Below are 14,563 nucleotides of genomic sequence, written 5' to 3'. Positions count from 1 at the left end.
ATAACCCGGTCTATTTAAGTAAGCTTAAGGCAGTTGCCTTAAATGTTTTAGGTTACTCGGAATAATTTATGCTATTTATACGATTTTGGCATGTGTTCATATTTATAAAAGTGATAAAATGAATGATTATTCGCTATATAATTTAGAACTCGTTAGAGATAATATTAGAAGATGTAAATATAAGTGTAGGCATATTTCGTCATACACATCGTTATAGTTTGAAGTTCAGGCCCTCATCAAGGTCTATCGACAGACTTCACGCGTAATAAAACGACAAACGCGTAATAAAATTACCAATTTGGTTACAGTTTTCTGTGAATAGGTTTTTATGTACTTGAATACTTCTTTTATTTGCCATAAACAAAATCCAAGGCGTAAGCATTTTTTTTAAATTTAATTAATTTTAATTTAAAGAGAGAAAATTTAAAAGTATTATAATTGAGTGTTTCCACAAAAGGAACATCGACAACTTTTGCGTTATTGACAAATATTTTTGTGTATACTTAAATTGTCAACGAAAAATGGATTCAATGTTGCGTAATTGTTGATTACTTTTTGTATTATATACTAAGCCGATGTGCATTAATAAGTATATTATACTGTATTTTTATAAGCAAAAGCACGGACGTACATGTCCGTGGAGTAAGATAGGAAAAAGAAACATTTCCGTCCATGCATATTGGTGCTGTAAGAAATATTAAGTATTCCTTAAATCGCCAACTCGACACCAACCTTGGGAGCTAAGATTTTATGGGCCTGGTGCCTGTAGTTACACTGGTTCACTACATTACACTAGTGTTTGATGGAAGAATATCTGATGAGTGTTTAGTACCTATCCAGAGGGGCTCACCAAAACTCACTAAGTGAGTAACAAATAATATCAGAGGAAAATCACCAGCGATTGACGGACGTTCTGAAAAGCTAAATTATCGCTATTGTATTGCTACAAATATGTATATATAATAGATATCAATCTAACTATATATCACCATAAAACAATAAGTTAATATATATTGAAATACGTTTTTACCAACTATTCAATTACAGAAAACTATCATCAATCATACGCTGTATTTATTATTTATGCCGTAATAATTCTTACAAATATATAGGTTTGTTTTTGCGTTATTATACAAGTACTTAATACAAAATAGTATTTACCAGTTCACTGAAATTCACATGTATTCGTATGCTAATGAACTGGCTTAATAACAGACAAAGAATAATTAATTTCGATACAAATCATATAGTTTGAATAGCAATTACAATCACATCAATTAATTGATAATCATTCTTAATAATAGATAATACACAACAGTTTGTATCGTTGTAATATTGTTTACTGAGAAATTAGAGGGTGTTCTTGAAACGATAAGGAAATACTTTAACTATTCTTACTATACGTGAGTTGCATTTTTTTTTAATTTGTTAAGGACAAATGAGAAGAGCAAACAGATCATCTTATCGTTAGTACAACATGTATAGCCTGTAAATTTGCCACTTCTGGGCTAAGGCCTCCTCTCCCTTTGAGGAGTAGGTTAAGAGTATATACCAACACGGTGCTCCAGTGGATTCACATGTGGCAGAATTTTGTTGAAATTAGACAGCATGCAGGTTTCCTCACGATGTTTTCCTTCACTGCCGATCACGAGATGAATTATAAACACAAATTAAGTACATGAAATTTCAGTGGTGTTCGTCTGGGTTTGAACATAGAACTAAAATGATTAACTCATACGCATTACATGTACCTTTAACATAGAAAGAAAGATCAAATCAAATCAAATCAAGTTTATTCAAGTAAATTTCACAACGAAGCGTTTTTGAATCGTCAATATTAAAATACTACCACCGTTTCGGAAAGCAGCCTCCAGCGAGAATAAACGGCAAGAAACTCGCATAGTTGATCTTTTCAAATAAACAGATTTACAATGCTGTTTTTTTACAATTATTAGTGTCTTGTGATGGAAACCGAGCCTAAATCCAGGCGTTTGTTTCTAAAAAGTATGTATATAAGTACTCTTTTAATGAATAATAAGACTTATTTATTGATTTAGTCTTAATAAACTTTTTAAATTTCGTAAATGGTAAATTGGTTACATTTCCCGATATCTTATTATATATGCGTATACCATTGCCCAAAAACGTTTTCTGTACCGTATGCAAACGGAAAGCAGGGGTTACGAGTCTATTCTTATTTCTTATATTAATAGTATGTATAACAGCTTTTATGGAATACTTTTGTATATTCTTCTGTATAAACATTATATTATCAATCGTATATCGTTTATATACAACAAAAATAAAAAAAGACCCAAAATGTATCCCCGTGGAACACCCATTCCTAATACAGATTCAGAAGACTTTATTTTATTAATAGACGCCTGTTGAATTTCTTGATTCAAGTATGCAAGAAATAATGAGATCAACATATAAGAGAACATTAACACCGTAATGTTTTAGCTTGTACAAAAGCGTTTTATGCTCTACACAGTCAAATGCTTTGCATTAATCACAAAACACCCATATGTGATTTATCCCATGCATCGTATGTAGTGCCATTCTAGCATCAGTTTTAGAGCAACGCCTAGAAAAGCCAAATTATTCACTATGAAAAATAATATTTTTACCAAAGTGATAAGTTTATTTAAAATATTATTTTCAAATATTTTGCTCATTGGCCGAACTTTAGAAATAGATATATAATTACACGACAATTCTTGTTTCTACTTTTTTAAAATTAGTATTACCTACTAATTTTAAAAAGTAGGAACTACATTTTAATAAATCAGGAAACGAACCCGTTTTCAAACACTTGTTAAAAGTGAAGGCTATTCACGGAGCGATATCGTAAATGATGCCATTGATTAGGTGCTAGAAAAGATCCTATAAGTAATGAGTTCTTTTAATGTTAAGAATTTTAAATAACTTCTAATGCAGTAACTCGTTGGAATGAAAATTCGCCTATTGATAGTATATACGAGTATATGTAATTGTGTACAACTGCATGTGATTCAGTAGATACATGTGTGCTCCCTATTCCCTCACTTTAATACTCCGATATGGTCAAGAGATTTGCTTAACGAAGAACGAAAGTGTAAACACTTCCTACTTTTGGACGACCAAGTAATTACAAGCTTAATGACTCTCCACGGGATACAGCAATAAGAGTGTTGATATTCGCGGTCGAATAACTGATGAGTGCATTTAAAAACATTTTATTCGAGTTTCCACTGCGATCATACCATTTTATTTTCCGACGGTTTTATCGGCCGTAGTCAACGCCGTCAAAGCTCGAATAAAATATGTAAAATATATAATAAAATGCGAGATAGCTAAGTATTTTGATGAGTGGTCCGTACCGAGACGGATATGTACCTAACGTTATTGTATTGCGGGGCATAATGCATATTCTTTGAGACATATAATCTTAGCTTATAATCTCGACGTTGCCAAAGACAATATTGTCAGCCAGTGCGTTTTCAAAGGTTTCGTTTAGAAAATGTTTTATAGATTGGTCGTTAGTAAATAAGTTGGTGTAACTATTATAATGTTTAAAATTATGGAAAAATCGATGTCAATTTCAGTTTCATTAATCTTTTTCGCAGTAACGTAGCAGTAAAATGGCCTTAATAGTTTAAGTGAGAGTCATAATTGTCCAGTAAGTGTTGTTGAATCATTTGTACAAAAAATATTTTTCACGTAGAATACGATTCGCTGTAGCACTCAGGCTTTTTAAATCATTATTTTGTTAAATCTCAGACGACTTATGGAATGGATTGAAGATACTATACAGATGAAAATGAAGATGAAGTCGTACTTCAGAATATAGAAAACAAAGAAATATAATAATTATTATATTATTTTAAATTATAAGTTATTTCTAGAATAGATTTTTTATTGAATTTCTGCAATACCATTTCGACAAAAGCGGAAGATGAATTTGTTGAAAACGAAATTAGAATCGTTATAAAAAAACAATATTTGTAGTTTAATTTGGTTGTATAAATAACTATTTAATTTAACTCTACAAATTGTACGTACAATATGACAGGTATCGTCCGTCATATTTGATTACTAGTGACGTCATGTGACAATGTTAAGGATACTTCCGCGAATTAAACGATACCTCTTTAGTTAGAATTGGTTGAATCGTTTATGAAGCTGATCGTAAGACGTATATATGATTCATATATATCCTCTATTTAAATAAAACATCCTTATCATTGCCATCATTATAATCTTACTGAATTATTAAACGAAACTGTAGTAAGAAATTTGTGTATTTTTATTGTTAGTAAAAATAAATAATTGTTTTACACTATCAATGCTGCCATTATTTACCATGGTGTCCAAGATTTTGTGTTGTTTCGGTAAAGTCAAACAATTGGTTGACTTCAAATTTAAAGAATTTCAATACCGAATAAGTTTTTCATTAGATAGAATACATTCATCATAAACTTATATTATCGTTCGATATAGATTCTAGTAAATTAGAATAATTTCAGTATTCTAGTGTAAAACCCATCATTAAAAGTGTAGCACCTTGCCTTATTGCCTCCTCCGTTTTGAGGGCTGGTTCATTTTTGCCAAGAGGATCGGAATTGCGATTGCGCAACGGAGAAATTGTGCTAGCATTCTTGCCACCATTGCCTGTCATGATTTCTACAGTAGCTATTTTTATTTAGTTTAATGCTAATAATTCTTATGTAAATAAAGGTATTTTTGTTATTTAAATCTTTGTTTTATATTTGTATTAAAAGTTATATATTTTATAACAAACATATTATAATTTGATTTGATTAATTAAACGTAAGTTATTCTGGTTTTACATCTCAAACTATCAGTGTAACGAATTTCATGATGAAGTTGAAGTTGTGCGTTGAAGTGTAAAATTAGGACAAACACAAGCATAACTTTAACATTAATAATATTATTACTTAAATAGCTATCAAATAGTTTATGTATGTCACACCTGGGACGGAGGTCCTTTCAGCACGTCTCGTGCCGTACTGATTTATAGGACATAGAGGGATTGGTTTGGGATTTGTGCATATCGATTATGTAAAAAATCACAAAAAAATGTTTAAAGATATATTCTGCGAGAAAAAACTAAAGGCGATATAAGGTAAGGTTCCGAGAATATAGATCGCTAGAAAACGTGAATCTTAATCAGACTGCACCAATGGTATGTCCTCGGGCATTGCTATGTATAACATGGGAGGAAATCAGTATAAAAGGATTGTTAGATAACATTCTGTGTAAAAGCAGTCTGGTGAAATAATGTAAAACTTTCTCCTCATGAGGAGAGGAAAACTTTATCTAGCAATTTTATCCATTTTCTTAGGGTATAATGATAACACGATAATGTCCGTCAGACTGTCCGATGTCCACGGCCATTAACAATGAATAATATCCAATTGCACTGAGAATATTTTTGAGCACAATTATGTACGCAAACAGACTTGTAATCTTTATTTCTTCTGGTATTTGTTGAAATAATAATAACAATAATAATAATAATTAATCCCAAAAGATTCTTAATATTTACACTAGCAATATATTAATATTCCAAGTGAGCTGAGAAAAAGGGCGTTATTCGTATTAAAAAACATGGCGTTAATAATCCGATGATTTGTTTTCTAATAACGTGAAAAATAGTTCGGGCATACAATTCACGCATGTGAACTAATTACGCGAAAACCGGGTCTAATTTCCATATTAATTTATTCAGCGTTTAGTGAAAAGCGTGCAAAAATATAGTCCAAAGAAAATAATAAACAAATCATTGTTTTTAACTTCCTCTTGTAACTAATATTAACAACAGTAAATGGCTTATGAAATTTTTGTTTTATTTATATTTGTCGTTTCCTCGTTAATGCCTTAAACCTACAAGGTTCATAAAACGCAATATTTTAATAAAATAACTAATAGGTATTTTACTTTGAGTCTAAATCATAGTCACATGGATAATGTTTTAAAAAATAGGATTTGTAGTATACCAACAACAACGTCGCGGCAAGTTTTGGATCTAGGCGGAGTTGGTGACATTAGGAGGATTTGTCTTGAATTACAAAAAAATGGGAGATGTATAGTGAAAGAATGATAATGTGTGACTATAAAACATACCAATGCAATATGAATGTAGTCGTAGTTTAGCAAAAATGTATTGTCAAGTGTATTTATTTTAATATTAGATGCTTTAAAAAACAAAATGAGAATGCACAATCATAATTCATTACTAATGTTCGATATTAGCCATATTGCAACGTTCGTAATACTCGTGAATCAGTCGTTAATAAACTGTATGATGTCGATAATTGTTCTTAATTTGATTCTAACTTACTTATTACCTTTTGTTGAGATACGAAAATAGGTATTAACAAATAAAACATGGCTGTTAAAAATATCCAATGTAATGGTAATATTTTTTAGGTAACAATTTTATAACATGACGTAGTAAGGTAAAAATATATATATTTGTTATTGTGAGTTCAGGGTGCACATGAGGCTACGATTTCATGTATAAAAGAGCATTGACTTTGATAATCAAAGGAATTTAACAAACGTCTTGATGTTATAGTGCAGAAGTGCTATTCTATAAGAACTCATTTTATTAACTCTCTCGTGAACTGTCTGATAGGTTACTATGATGCTTGTATTTTTAAATTTTATAATTACTATAGTTAATACTGAATATAGATTTATTCACTCAAGAAGGCTGTTAAATTAATTAAATTTTAATAAAATAGTCTTAATAAATTACAATTTAATTTATTTTTTTAAGAACGAGCGTCATTCGCTCATACTATTGCACTCTGAGAATCATTTAACGTGGAAGAACGCGCTTTCATAAGTGAATAGAACTATAGGTATCACTCTTTGATATATGTATAACAATCGGGTTCAGCTATGAGTTTCGAAGTTTCAGTTACAGAATAGATCTCTTCTTTGTGAAAGTAACATCGATAAATATTATTTTTTAGATACATTATCATATAAAAAAAGAAAAGTAATTGTATATCCGAAAATATTATTCTACAACAATGATGTATAAATCATTGCCGTAATAAGTAGTTCACGTAAACGATCCCGTGGGCCCAACTCGTCAGCCAATAGCTTGTTTTATCAGTGTATTCCCACATGTCCTTATTTTCATTGACCTTGTTTATCTTCGTATCAAGTAGCTTGTTTTAATGGAAGGAAGTTACCTGTCGCGTCTGACGTAATACAATCTAGCTATAATGTTAATTCTGAAAGTTTAAAAATTGAATTACAGATAACGTAGAAAATTGTGTTTAGTTTAATAGGCGCGTTGAAAGTTTTAAGAATACGGCAATATATAGTAATAGTTAATTTGACAGTACTTTTGACGTATCGAGAAAAAGACGCGACGTTTAGCATTACCGGGGAATCGCATTCGGTTTTTAAATTGTATTCGCTTTTGTTGCTTCACTGTAATGTTCCGTGCGCTCCATCTGCTTTTTTGATTTTACTTAAAAAAAGTATAACTTTTAACACGCTTTAAAGACACGTACTTATTTTATTATTAATATTTTTAAGAATACCAGAATACGTTAATATTTCGAGTTATCTTTAGTACATACTTTTTATTATTTTCAGGTTTGCTGACGGTCTCTGCTGGATCGAATTTAATGAAAATGATTACAAAGCAATCTTGAAGCCGAAGAAAGGACATAGCCAACTTTTTATCCCTATCATGATGGTCGACTGCTAAAGCGCGATCGAATCGCCGGTCGAAAATTAGTATTTGCAAAATATATCTATCAAAAACATGGGTTTGTACTCTACGAAAACGTGACGTCGTTTCGATTTCCCTTTAAGACGGGGTAAACCGCGCTAAAAATAAATATAAGTACAATAACCATCGAAATTATTCTACAATAGACAATAATAAATGATGACTTCATCATTCTACTACAAGTCCGAATAATCAATTATATACGAGTATTTATGTGTTGTACTTGAGTATCATTGTATAAATTGTGCCATTTTGACAACAACTTTGATTAATCTTTCGGACTTATTGTAATTTATTAATAATGCAAGTTTGAATTTCTAATTTGACTCCTTGGATGACTGTAATCAGGGCCGGACCGTAAGTTTAGCCCTGGGCTAACACTACTTAGGGGCTCACCTAAGACATATCTGAACGTAGACTTGAATTAAATTAATTGAATGGGTTCGATTAATTGCAGTACTCGCAGGGCTGCATACCATACGATCTGTTTAATTTAATAAAGTTATGGATTCTTTTGCATTATCGTATATTTTTCACTTTGACTTGGGCTTGGGGACTTGGGGCCTACTTGAATCCACGGGGCCCTGGACTGAAGCCCAAAAAGCCATATGGTAGATCCGGCCCTGACTGTAATCTTAATCTATTAAGTGTGATTTGTTTTGATTGTCGGTTTTGCAAAATCTATTTTTTCCGCTGATATATAAACTTTCATATTATTTTATTTTATAGATTTAGGGAGTAGATACACAGGGATATATTATGTTGATATGGTGCATATTGTAGACGGGTATAAGTGACGGTACAGACGCCATTAAAGCGAACGCTGCCGATATTATAAATTAACCAAAAACTTTTATATAGGAGATATGTAGATCTCCAAATTATCTACAGAAAAGTCAGGGATAGCATAAAAATTTAATAGTTATATAAGCGCGGGAAGCTTTGTGATCAAGTGCAATAAGGGCGAATAGATCTGTTGATGAATGTTTTAATTTGTAAGATGATATAAGGCAAATTATTCTTTTTTATAAAGGGACGGAGAGCCAATTAATAATAAATGTATGTTAATTTAATTTGGAAACTACTAAAAATCACGTATGCCATCTATACAGCATCATAAACATGAAATGAATTAGTTCAGCACAAACAATATAGATGGCGTTGTGTACTAGAAATTTGAACGATGTTAGTTATAATTTATAAATATTGACATTAAGCATTAATAAAGCTGATGTATTAAATAGATGTTTACAGAGTTTGAATCAACTAATTATGAAAATGTGATCAACTTGTTGTAGCCCGCAGTTTCGCTCGCGTTTTAGGGGTTTTCGTCCGATATTAGACATAAAAAATCTATGTCTATGTCTATGTCCTTCCTTGGAATTCAAGCTTATTTATTATGTATTGAAGCTTGAATTCCAATTTAATCAAATTCGGTTCAGTCGTTTGGCTGTGAAAGAGTAACAGTCTGACAAACAGACGGACAGAGTTGCTTTCACATTTATAATATCAGTAAAGAAATACTACTATACTAATATTATAAGTCCTTTAATTATCATCAATATATATGTACATAGTAAATATATTCGCAATAAAGTTTGAGGTAAGGTCAATCTATGAAACTGTTTGCATTAAATAAACAGAGCTGGAATTATGATTTCAAAATGAACAAATGTTAAATATTTTGTAAATTCTTAATTTTATTTTCGATGCAATATTTGTTGTATAAATACAATTCGACAAATATCATTAATAAAATACATAAAATGAATATTGCAGTGAGTATTTAATGTAGCTACTTATATAAAGAGAATATTAATGCATAGGTATATCATTAATAATTTCATATTATAAATTTTCTGTCCTTATGACGTGTTCCTTTTTGTATTTTTTTATACTGTATAGTGTATTTTACTTTGTATGCGAATAGATGGAACTGAACGATTTAAGGTCTTATAATTTGGATGAAGAGGGCCTTTTTAAGGTGGATCTGGATGTATATTTTTTTTAAATTATAAGAAACAAAGCCCATGTAACCATATGTATACATATATGACTTTGACATATTTATATTATACCAGTTGTCGCCCGCGACTTTGCTCGCGTTATAGGGGTGTTTGACAGTTATTTGTCATAAAAAGTAGCCTCTGTCCTAATTTGGAATTTAAGTTAATCTCATATAAAGTTTCACCAATTTAGGTTAAGTAGTTTGGTTGTGAAAAAGCAACAGACAGACAGAGTTATTTTCGCATTTATATTATTCGTATGGATTATAAAAATTGTCAGAATAAAAGTTCATCATTAATAATTATCCCGATAGGATCTAAAAAGGGTCACACGCATAAATCGTAAAGATTGTTTTATTTGCCATTCATTAGCGATTTTAAAATTTTATATTTTATTTATAGTATTATAAATTTCGTATTAAGTTTTTTACGTTAACTTTTTACTTTACTTTAAGTACATTTTTGATTAATAATTACGTCTTAGAATAGGCTAAAGCTTAACACCATACAGCCTCTTCTTGTGGATTTTATAAGTGGTTAGTATGATTTTTAAATTCATTATCCTATTCATTAGTCACTTACGTTACGTTTCATTCGACATTCAAAGCGGTCATCATATTTAAGTATCAAGATCTTTTAAATAAATAATAGTAGGTCTCGTGACAGTCACAGCCTGGTACCGTTAATACTGGAAAAACCAAGATACAAAAACCCGTGTCATAAATATATGATCCATTGATCGATTAAAGTAAAGTGTAAAGTGTACTGTAACACATGATTATCGATACCCTTTGAGTTTTTCTCAACGCTGAGAACGCGTTGGGAAAAATACTTGCCTACTGTTGGTTAGTATAGTAGTATGGCGTTGGCCGTGTGTCAAGCGTAGCAGTCACGCACACCGAGATAATAAATTTGGCTCGTTTATTTTGGTTCTTTTGTAGTGCGAAACTCTATCTAGATATAAAAATATCCTAAGAAGTTATCGACAGAATTTATGTTTCACGTGTGAACGAAACAGTTGTTATCAATAAATATGACGAAGAAACGACTTACTATTCATGGAATCACTATCGATAAACATAGATTACTAGTTGAACCTGCGGCTTTATCTGTGCGAAAGTTATAAAACTTTACTTAAAGCATATAAATCGTATCCATCTATTTTACTTCGTCCAGAGGTTATTAAAAAAAGGTAGTCCAGGGACTCAAACTAATTCCATACCAAATTTCATCAAAACCGGCTCAGCAGTTTACCTAGGCTTTAGACTTTCGTATTTATAATATTCGTATAGAACTAAAGAAACCTATATTTAAAGGATGTAAATATCATCTATATATGTATATATAATTAGAAAATATAGTAGCATTGAAGTTTGAAATAAGATCTTTCTATAAAACTGTTTGCATTTTAATCATGGCTGGATTTAGCGCAGGGGATAGTTTGATATTTTCCTTTACAAGAAAGGTTTCTCAAATAAAAACATCCTAATTCCATCCTGTATAAAATATAATGTTAATTATGTATAGAGAAATACAAGTACCTATATTTGTTGAATTGTTAAAGAATTATTAACATTATGTCCTTAGTCACATACAAATAAGAATTGATAATTAAAATAAAGAAAAAAAATTGTATTGTTTATCGTATATTTTCTTAATAAGGTTTTGAAAATAATTTAATTTGTTCTGCAATAAATTTTTGAGACGCTTACTGAAAAAAAGGACAATTTGTTTAGACAATACCTATTTTTTTATGGCATTGGTTGGCGGATGAGCATATGGGCCATCTGATACAAGATAAATAATGGTACTGTAAGAAATATTAACCATTCCTTACAAACCAACGCGCCAACAACCTCGGGAACTAAGATTTTATGTCTCTTGTGCCTGTATTTACACTGGCTCACTCACCCTTCAAACCGGAACACAACAGTACTGAGAACTGTTGTTTGAAAGAAGAATATCTGATGAGTGGGTGGTACTTACCCAGACGGGCTTGCACAAAAGTCAACCACCAGTTACAATGATTCGCGATGACTTGAATGATTGATAAAAACCATATAATTCCCTATACACAGTTGATAAAAAGTAAAACATCTTGCTTGACGGAATATCCGATGAATGTGTGGTACCTAAACAGTCTTTGACAGAGCATCCAGTTTCATCAAATATATGTATATGCTAATATGCAAAACCCTGTTAACAAGACAAAGAACAAGGCCAGGCAAAGAACTGAGTTCTCATTAATGAGGAAGAAGCTTAAGTACATGTGTACCGTTGAATTTACATTTTACCAACATGTCTTAGAGTTCAGATGGCTCGGTGGTTAGAACGCGTGCCTTTTGTTTTATAATCAATTTTATAATCGATGATGAAAATCAAGTAACACACGCAGATCACGTGACATCAGCATCTCTACCTTGATTCAAATGTAACTAATGTTATTTAAATCACGATACAGATAAATAAGCAATATATAAGCCACGTGACCAAAATGATAGTCTCTCGTACCTTTTGAAGTCGGCTAAAAATAAACGAACGTTGTTGTGTGACAATAATAAGAACAGTCACACAGTCAAAAGTTTTCAAAAAAGAAGGAAGTTTACAAACTAACTCATTAAAAATAATCAATAGAACTTACGAACATCGTGTGCGTCTTTCGCCTTTCTTCGCCATCTTTTGTTTGACTACTAGAAGTTAATTCGTTGACTTGTTAATCGTTTCACTGATTCGATTTAAATATCCACATTTCGTGAAGTTTTATCTCCTTTTCAATACGAATGAGATGTTCAATACGGTTAGGGGAAAAACCGACCGCCTCCTGGCTATTTCTGTTCATATTGAAAAGATGTAAATAATAGGGTCAGGGTCTTCTCTTTTCCAAACTGCTGGTAGTGTTTAATTTGACAATCGGATTTGAGTTTGAGTTTCAGTTCTTTTATTTATACGATGTCGTTTATTTAATTTTGGAACGAAGCTCTTTTAAATTACAGTGAACTGGCAGAAATTGTCAGGTAAGGCGTTATACCACCTCCAGGCGACCAGAGGAAGGCTCTTTTGCTTTCTATTATGTAAGAATTTCATATAAAATTTTACATTTTATTTTTTGTTATTGTTTTAATTCACACGAGATTTTAAATAACAATTTTAATTCTTGTATTTATGTATTCTTATTCATATTCCATTGTGTCTGTTATTTAATACATAATAACTAATAAGTATATAGCAAAAGCAACTTAATTCTAACCAGGTGTCCCGAGATATCTCTTTTATTTGTTTATAATATTTTTAAATTCATATAAATTAATCGTTCATTTACATTCGGGTACACTTTTTCACGCTACGGAATTAAAATTTTGATTCAAATCATGTATTTTATCGATTTCTATCTATTCTTTAATATAAACATTGTTAGCTGCTTCTTCGTTCTGTAAATATTTTCTGCTTCGCGCGGTTTCATCCGGATTGAATTTGCTTCGACCCCATTGGTCGTAACGTGCAGGGCTGGCTTAACTATGTCGAGGCCCCTAAGCAATGCCATTCTCGGGACACCTTTACCCTTTACTTTTCTAATTTACTAAAACATATTACATCTATCATAACGCAATTTTATTTACAATTATTTTTTTTACAATATTACGAAGTCACCACCCTATTCAGAAAAGTTATTCTTGGCCTGTCTTGGGGCTCCAAGGCCTACACTGCCTAATGGATTACTCGACTGTGGTTCCGTAATGTCATTTATATAGTATGCAATATTTCTCAATTATGAAAAATGAAATCATATAGACATCACAGTTTTCTTTAAATCCGATTTTATTTACGGTTACGTTTGGTTAATTACGACACAATCATGACCCGAGCGAAAAAGAAATGATTATCCATAATCCGTTTTCACAACTATAAATAAATTAATATTCGACTAAAGATTAAAAAGTTTAAATAACTTAAATAACTTTAATTTCAATACTATTAAAATAAATTTATTCCGAAACCTCCGATTGAAAACATGCACTATTTAAACATGAAAATACATTCCATACTTTATTACTTTACCAATAAAAATCGTCCATTTTGAAATTGATATCTGTGTAAATAAAAGGATTCCACTAATGACAGATATATTGAAAAAATCGATATCATAGTGTTTAACCTCGATTCATGTGTAGGAACTCTCTACGGAGTAGACACGTCACGTCACAGCAAATGCATAAAAATCTTATACTAAACCTATGAAGGTGGTCACGTCTAACGAACTTAGTGCAGCATATCGCACAGACAGACAGCGTAAGATACTCTCGATGAGAACAGTGCACGTATAACTTCGAATTCGATTATTAACTAAATATAATCAGATTCGATTTTATTCGTTTTTCTACGTCTTCAGTGTCCGTATAAACGAATACTGTGAGTATCTGTTTTGATAGATAAGAAAACTAAAAAAAAATATTTACTATGTACTTATACATAATATATAATGTTGTTCCTATTCTTAATAGTATATTTTAATTATTTTGTGTAATACGTAAAGTAAGTAACTATATTAACTGGGTATATGTATCTAAGCTTCCTTTACAGTGTTTCTCACGTTAGTAACTGTTCGCAGACGTGTTCTCTTTTTGAAGACGGTCACTGAAAACCAGCGTCGGCAAAATATGCCGAGTGACGCTCTTTTGCATCGTTTCATTGTTGTACAGACGCCATTTTTTCTTCTTTTTTATACAACACTTTAAGGCTTAGTTTTTGACGATACGCTTAATTGTATTTTAATCTAATGTTTTATATTTTTTTGTTG

The sequence above is a fragment of the Vanessa atalanta genome, chromosome 7 (genome assembly GCF_905147765.1).
Source record: "Vanessa atalanta chromosome 7, ilVanAtal1.2, whole genome shotgun sequence".
NCBI lineage: Eukaryota > Metazoa > Arthropoda > Insecta > Lepidoptera > Nymphalidae > Vanessa > Vanessa atalanta.
Note: the sequence above shows the minus strand (reverse complement) of the source record.